The following is a 9290-nucleotide window of genomic DNA, read 5'->3' as shown; positions in this document are numbered from 1 at the left end:
CCCAAGTATATTCAAATACGTATTTGACATGTTCTACACGAACTATGTGCATATAGTGGTTGTATACTGTCAACTTAACGTGACAGTAAGGGAATTACACCCCCGCTGTTTAGCCCTAGGAAGCATCGACGCTTCCTGTCGGCCTTGACATATTTCCTGTGTCCTTATATATTTACGAAGGGGAGACAAATACCCCCAAGAGCTAAGCCTGCATCTAGAGACACGCATATTTCAGGGTCTTAGACCGATGATGGGCAAAGTCACTGAAACATGCGTGTCTCTAGATGCAGGCCTAGCTGGTGGGGGTGTTTGTCTCCCCTTCGTAAATATATAAGGACACAGGAAATGTGTCAAGGCCGACAGGATGCGTCGATGCTTCCTAGGGCTAAACAGTGGTGGTGTAATTCCCTTACAGGACTGTCACGTTAAGTTGACAGTATACAACCACTCTATCGCCCCACCACCGTACATATCTCTATGAGATATTTAGAAATTTAATATTTCTGATATGTGCATATAAAAATAATTAAAATCATTTCAATATTATTTGGTAATACAACACAGCCAATGTAAACGAAATCCCTTCCAATTCTATATAATTTTACTTTGTAAAATGCATATATATATATAAGTATTTCCAGTAAATCAAGGGAAAAATAAGTGAAATATATATGAGTTACCAGAAAAAGGTGAAACATGAAATATATATTAGTGCTGCTTCCTTTTATGGAGTGTTAACATATATGGGAGGCCATGATCCAACACTAATTTACACAGTCAATAGCACATCATGAATCTTATATGACTCGTATCACCAATAAAATATGACACACCGAATCACCTTTTCATGAATTAACTTAAAGAATTCCCATTCTTATTCAGTCCAAGCGACCATGCTTACATGTTCTGTGTGTACGGTAAAAAAATAATAGAAAGAAAAAACAGGAACAGGAGATCAGATGTTTATTTCAAGAAATTATGGTGTGTATGACTGAATCTCACAAAAATCCTCAGCTCTGCAGGACTAATGTTCCTAGAGTGAATGTAAGCAAAATATTAAATATATATATATATATACATAGACAATATAATATCGTGGAAAGTAGTCTAGGATAATTAACATCACTGCCTCACATGCACTAATTTAGTAGTTTCGGTGAAATATGTTGAGACTCATCCGCGGTATCCAGCCACACCATAATTTTCACAGATAATCCCTTATGTAACTTTAAATATTAATTTTTACCAAAACATAATCAGGAAACTTTCAGAGAATTCTAACTGATTCTCGATGATCCAGGAGTGTTCTATGACTAACTATAGGATTTAAGAATTCAGTTGCCCTCTTTTTGTCAATTCTTGTAACAAGGATGAAGAGTGCGGAGTTACTGACGAATGAACAAATGGCTCTAATTTCAAATCATTGCCAGATCATGAAAAACATGTAGATTTCTGAAAACCGTGACCGAATTTGCAAATGAAAAGGACGCTGGAACAACGTGTCAAACAAGGCCCTGTGGTAATTGTATGTATGTATGCACGCATGTATGTTTATATTTATATGTGTGCATATATATATATATATATAATATATATATATATATATATATATATATATATATATATACATAAGGATTATTCATCAAGAGTAGAGTCCACAGTGATCCGTAGGTAGGAGAGGTGCAGCCGGAAAGTAAATGTCCAAAAGAGAATCCGTAAAGGGTATCAGGAAGTACATTTCAGTTCCGGTTTCCGCCTTTTAGAATAAAATAAGAAAAAACAATTAAACGGGAGAAAAAATTAAGTGAAATATTTTGAAAATATTTCCCATAGTCTTCAAATAGGCTCTCTCTTCTTTGTGAATGCTAGGTTTGTAGTTGGTAGCAAATCTGAAGAAATAGTCTCGTGAGTACAGAGAATTGATGTTTTAAGCTGGAGTAGTCGAGGGAGGAGTAGAACAAGAGGAGAAACAGAAAAGGAAGAAGGAGGATGAGGATGAGGAGAGGAATAAGTAGATTAAGATGGAATAGAAGACGTAGGGAAAGAAGAGGAAGCGGGAGATGGAAAATACACAGTAGATTGTTTGTGGAATCTTCTTTAATGGTCAAATGGCCTAAAATGTCCTGTGGTAGTCGTAGCAGTAATGGTTGGAATTGTTCTAAATTCTTTTAGTTATTTCATCCGTGGTGAAAGGATTCAAAAGAGGTTCATATGTTGCGATAAAATATGCTTTTTTGCTAATTCGCTGATAATAGGTTGTATTGTCCTTGAATTTAGAGTGGGAAATTTCTGAAGTTGGGCTGTTCGTTAGTGGCGCAAAATATGGATGTGCTCGCTTAATCATATATTTCTGTATTTCCGTATTTTAATCTCCGATCTATGTACCGTCATCCTATTGCGTAGACTGGCAAAGTGTGAGGAGAAAGGCAAAGCTTACCCCCTCCTTTGAATCCTTAAGTGCAACTTCTGAAGAGACTACTATATATAAAAGTGGTCATCTAGAAACCGCAACCAATGCTCAAGTAACAAGGTCTTTTCCCGATGTATGGCAGAACATGGAACATTTAGCATGAGTGAAACAGTTCGGTGATGTTGAGCATCTATTTAAAACCGAGACCTACATTCGCAAGGCAACATTTAGCAGTCCCCTACAGGAGGAATGACTACGCTCTCTTCACCATATATTTGGGAAGAAGTTTAGTAAATTAACAATAGTGGGGAATACATTAGATATATCTCTGATGGAAACTGACTTGTACAGTGTTGGAAAGAAAGCAGTACTGGATGTGAAGAGAACGATGTGGAAATTGGATTATGTAGAACCAGAACATCTAGAAACGATCCTAGACCTTAACTCTCTACAGAACGAAACTAAGCGTGATTGTGGAGAGTAGAGAACCGAGGGGCCACGGGAAAATAAGGACCACGTAAGAGATTTCTCCCACTACAGCCAACATTACATTTCTAACAACAATAGCCTTGAAAAACTGTAGCCAAGTAGACAAGAACAACATCAAAATCAACAGGTGCAGCAATAGCAGAAGAAGCAATGCAATCAACTGTTGTGCAGTAGCAACGACACCATCGTCGATATGGAAGCCAGCAGCAGCAACAACGATACTAACACCAGAAGAACAAGAAAAGTCTACCAGACAGGCAACTGTGTAGTCTAAGTTCAATCCCCCTCTTACGCTCCTTATTTCGTTTTTCTAAACATAAACGTAAGCCTGGACACACAGGAAAATCACCTCCACTGTCATCCTCATGGGATTTTCCTAAGGCGGAAACCACATCTTGCAAGGAGGAGACGAAAGAGAAGCAACCAAGAAAATAGAAAAACGAAAAGACAAGCAAGATTATGTAATTGCTACACTACAGGCGCAGGAGTGGCTGTGTGGTAAGTAGCTTGTATACCAACCACATGTTTCCGGGTTCAGTCCCACTGCGTGGCACCTTGGGCAAGTGTCTTCTACTATAGCCTCGGGCCGACCAAAGCCTTGTGAGTGGATTTGGTTGACGGAATCTGAAAGAAGCCCGTCGTATATATGCATATATATATGTATGTGTGTAGATGTCTGTGTGTCTGTGATTGTCCCCCTATCATTGCTTGACAACCGATGCTGGTGTGTTTATGTCCCCTTCACTTAGCAGTTCGGCAAAAGAGACCGATCGAATAAGTACTAGGCTTACAAAGAATAAGTCCCGGGGTCGAGTTGCTCGATTAAAGGCGGTGCTCCAGCATGGCCGCAGTCAAATGACTGAAACAAATAAGTAAAGTAAAGTAAAGTAAAATATCTAAACCAACCGCACGATCATAAAAGCTTCACTAATCAAAGACAACTTAACAACAAAGTCATTTCTAACTCCGCCTGCACTCACGTTATAAAGAAAATGAGACACAGAAGCGCAGTACTAGGAACCATCAAACAGCTTCATCATGTTGTGATAATCAGCACGACGCAGAAAGTGATGTCAGAAACGGAACCGTTGAAACGGGAAAACAAAACTTCAAAATCAACATCTTCAAGGTGCAATAAACTTTGTAAATAATAATGTAATATAACATGGAACATAAAGAATCAAAGAAGATCTTCGATGAAGAGTATACAAATGGCAAAAATGACAGAGGATATAACTGCTACATAATACCGGATTTTACTGTAGTTAATAAAACTAAGCTTCAAAACTGAGAATATGCTAAAGAGGAAAATTTAGAACCCAAATGACTTCGGTTGCAGGAGGAAAAAATGACGGTTTGCCGCAGTTTTTGCGTACCGCAATGATTAAACAAGAGAACAATAAATATCACCTGACCAAAACCAGAATTTTTTCAGCTCACAGCTTGAAGTGTTGGGTCACGCCATAAATAACGTCTTGTTGTTTTTCAATTGCATGAAATAAAAGTTGGAGGGGGATGGGATATACTACTTGCATCAACTTGCTGTAAATGCCGATAGGAGTGGGCCATCCCTTATTTATTGCATTTTTTTTTTATACTTTAACTTTTCAAAATTAGAATAAACAAAACCCTTCTTTAATCTAAAATATACACGGTTTCATTTTCTACAATGTTCTTCCATCCATCTGGTAGACTTACAAGGCCTCACTTCCAAAATTTACTTGTCCGTGGCGAAAAATATCCCTCCAGTACTCTTCTAACATAGTCTACAAATTTCATATTTTTTTCCGTCCAAATATTTTGAAGACTGCGGAATATATGGTAATTAAATGGGGCAATGTCCGGTGAATGTGGTGGTTGGGGGCATCGTTACCCATTCAAACTGTTCCAGCCTTTGGAATGTCATCCTCGCTGCCCGTGGCCGAGCATTTCCCTGATGGAAGAACACCTCCCATCTTGAACTCAAAGGTGGTCATTCTTCTTCTAGTGCTGACTTAAGCAGCTCAAGCCGCTCGCAGTAGATCACTTTTGTTAACATTTGCTCTGGGCTTGACAGTTCAAAGTGGACAAAACTCTTCATATACCACGAAAGAGATAGCAACACTTTATGTAGGTGGATACCTTCTTTAGCATGTAGTACCGGTATATCTTCTTTCTGTACCTACTATCATGGGCACTTGACAATTTTTATAGAGAACCCATTTCGCGACTAAACATGGAACGTTTGTAATGCACCCACTTACCCAATTTGCTGACTTTTCTGATGTCTCACAGGAGTAGTTGAATGATTGAATGACCAAATCCAAGCTTCTCTGCTAGCTCATCAACAGTTACGATGGGATTTTGTTCCACCAGTGTTTGCAGGACGTTCTCGTCGAACTCTGTAGATCTGCCAGGACGAACCTCATATTCCAGGCTGTAGTTTCCGGCTCGGAATTTCTAGAACCACCATTGACACTGTCTTATGCATATTGCCTGATGCCCATATTCCGCATTTATATTCCTTGCACATTCCGTTTCGTTGTTGCCTTTATTGAACTCATAAAGCAAAATATGCCGAATAGGCTTCTTTGTCACTTCCATCTTAACTTTGAAGAAATATCAGTTAAAATCGAACTGCACTCTTCAAAACTTGCACTAAGAATAAATACAATGTAAAATTACTACCTGCTTTCATAGTAAGTTGATGCATGTAGTTTATCCCACCCTCCTCCGACATTTAGTTCATGCAATTGAAAAAGCCGCATTATTTATGGGATGATCCAGTATATACCTGCATACATACAGACAAGCATGCATACATACATAAAAGAGAGAGGGGGGAGTTAGAAGGAGATTAAGAAGATATTTTTTCTTAACAAAGCAAATAATAATCACTAAGAAATATTAATATATCTTTTGTGGATTTGAGACCTACATTTCGTTAACCTCCATCTGTTTAAGAAACACGTGATCAGAATTCATGTGCATACGCTTTGCCAGTTTTTGTATTAATATGGATTCTTTATGTTTTCTCCATATATAGATGCATGCAATTCTCCGGCGATGTAAAAAAAAGTTTCCGTACTAACAGTGGACTAACGTATGTTTGGGCATGTAAAACCGGTATGGCTAGGTTAAAAAGAATAAACAAAACTATGTTTTGTGTGAGTGTTATAAATGTGTGTTTTCGTGTACCTGTGTGCGTATGAGTGTATGTATATATAAGTGTATAATTATATATATGCATGCAACAACGGTTAATCTTCAACTAGTTACTAATGACGTGCGGTGGTTTCTCCCTCTCTGGTTTTTTTTCTTTTTTTTTTCGAAATTAGACAGATGTTCAATGCTAGTAATTTACTAGAGCGAATATAGTATCGATTATTTAGTGCACTGAATGAACGAAGCTTTTCCAAATGATTTTACAACATAGCGTGTGTAGAGCGGATGATGCGAAAGCTGTTTGATGGTGCCGTTTGATTGAACGGTGTGAGTTTGGGGTGTGTTGATGTGTTGCTTTACTGGTGTTGTGATGTGTTATATTTTCTCCTTGTTTTTTTTTGAGAAATAAAGAGCTATGAAGTGAAACAAAAAATACACCGATATATGTGTATGTGTGTCTGTGTATATGTATATATGTATGTTTAAATGCACACATATATACAGTGATTTTCGCGAATGTAGTTGGCAGGAGTTCTGTATTGATCTTCGAAATTTATAAGCAAGCGTTGCCCAACCTATACTACTTCGTGAGTCCATTATTATTATAGTGAGGAATGAAAAATAAAAATAAAAATAGAAGGAAACAAATATCTGAAGTATCAAATGCCTGATAGAAGCTTCTTCAAAACTGAAAGTAAATTCGAATAGCGTCTTCGAAGGTAGAGATGAAAATAAGCGGCAGTATATAATCGAAATAAAACGAAGAGCAGATATATCTACGCTATACATATTTAAACATACCTTACGGTGACGTTCTCCTTTCTTGTTTCATTCCACAACATTTCATATGCAGTAGTTTATTGATTAACTTCTCTTATTGCTTTCATTATTGCTCTTTCACAACCAAAACAATTCTGCCACCTAATGAATAAACATATGAAGGGGATTCATTTTTCAGTGCGGCACGCTAACTGACTATCGCACTTCTTTCAGCTTTCTTTTCTTCTCATCATCATTGGTCGTCTTCCTCTTCTTCTTCTTCGTCGTCTTCTTCTTCTTCTTCTTCTTCTTCTTCTTCTTCTTCTCTTCTTCTTCTTCTTCTTCTTCTTCTTCTTCTTCTTCTTCTTCTTTTCTTCTTCTTCTTTTTCTTCTTCTTCTTCTTCTTCTTCTTCTTCTTCTTCTTCTTCTTCTTCTTCTTCTTCTTCTTCTTGACCTTCTTCTCTGTATCATAATAATAATAATAATAATAATCCTAATCATAATACTGATTATAATAATAATAATAATTTTAATAATAATAATAATTATTATTATTATTATTATTGTTATTATTATTATTACCATTATTATTATTATTATTATCATTATTATTATTATTATCATTATTATTATTATTATGATTATTGTTATTATTATTATTATTCAGTAGTTTTATTTTTATAGCGTGCTTTATCATTATCATTATTATTATTATCATTATTATTATTATCATTATTATTATCATTATTATTATTATTATTATTATTATTATTATTGAGTGAGAGAGCAGTGCATGCCATCAAAGTGACACTGGGGTAAAATATACAAAGCCCAGTATACCCATCATGACTACCCGTCTGATAAGGGTACACTAGGTACATGCATCACAACCATATGTGTACGACATGGTGATCTCATATCAAGATAAACAGCACATGACCTTGCAGTATTATTATTATTATTATTATTATTATTACTATCATTATTATTATTATTATTATTATTATTATTATTATTGTTATTATTATCATCTCACCGCGGTCGATTTTGTGCTTCATCTTTTCGGAATCGATGAAATAAATACACAGGGGTAGATATAATCAACCAGCACCTTTCTCAAAATTTCTGCTTTTGTGCCTATAATAGAAAGGATTATAATTATAATTATTAATATTATTATTATTATTATTATTATTATTATTATTAGTAGTAGTAGTAGTAGTAGTAGTAGTAGTAGTAGTAGTAGTAGTAGTAGTAGAATTTTTACCTGGCTATTTTATGGCATGTCTACGCAGAAGAGTTTGGGTCATATCTCCGTTGCTTTATTAGGATCATTGTTTTATTTTGGTTTTGGATTTTCTGTTCTAATCAAAGAAGACACGGTAAAAGTGAACTTTATCGATTATAGCTGCTCGATTAGGGTTAAGAAGTCGTGCATTGGAACAAATATCGATATCTTTTGGGCGTGTCAGATACCAGTAAAAACAGGCTATGCTTGAATTTCAATCCAGCATCGTAACCAATTTAACAAATAATTTGTTAATTAATAAAACAATTGCTCGAATAGTTGATTTTTTTCAAAGCTCAGTCGTCACAGACAGTGAACTTATCAATGAAGATATGCCCTCTTATAGATTCTTCACACTATTTCAATCTTTCTTCATTTATCGCCAAGTTTTGCGATTTATATTCTCACGTTGATATGTGTGTTGAGTGATTCTCTACATGTATGCAACATTGTAATCATGTTCGTACGATGTTTATGTTGACGTGTTTGCTTCTATATACTGGTTGTGAACAGAGATTGTGTGTTAAAAATACGCTGGGCATCAACAGTTCCGCCGACGACACAAATCATACGCGCATCACATAACAATAGGACACAACTATTTCAAGCCAATTGGCCCTGTTCTCTTTAACATTACACCAAACCACATTTAAACAGAAGCAGATCCCAAAAAGTCCCAGAAATATTTGGACAAATTCCTTCAAGACATCCCGAATAAACCTCCTACACCCGGATATGTTTCCGTAAACAATAACTCTCTACTCGAGTGGGCCATGTCCGATTTCATGAGTTGAATGACTTCGCCGGGTGGTGGTATTAAGTTAGACATGGCCTGGGACAATACTGGTTGAAACTTATCAAAGTATGAAAGTATCAAAGTATATATATAATTAGATCTAATGGGTAAAAATTAATTAATTAATTAATTAGCATATTCACCTACAATTTTTCATTTCTCAAGCAAACTAAAAATTACAAAACATATATAAATATATAGTTTTTCATTTGAAATGCCTTGTATTGAAATGACCCAGTTTCAGGTGAATACTTTAATTAATTGATGAATTAATTTGTATCCATTAGATCCATATGTTTTCTAACGCGTTAATAATATTACATATTTTACGATATTTTATGTAACATATTCATTGAAGAAATATCTCTTCAAAATATAATGTATTGAAGCAGTGTATCTCGGAT

Source organism: Octopus sinensis, linkage group LG2 (assembly GCF_006345805.1).
Source record: "Octopus sinensis linkage group LG2, ASM634580v1, whole genome shotgun sequence".
NCBI lineage: Eukaryota > Metazoa > Mollusca > Cephalopoda > Octopoda > Octopodidae > Octopus > Octopus sinensis.
Note: the sequence above shows the minus strand (reverse complement) of the source record.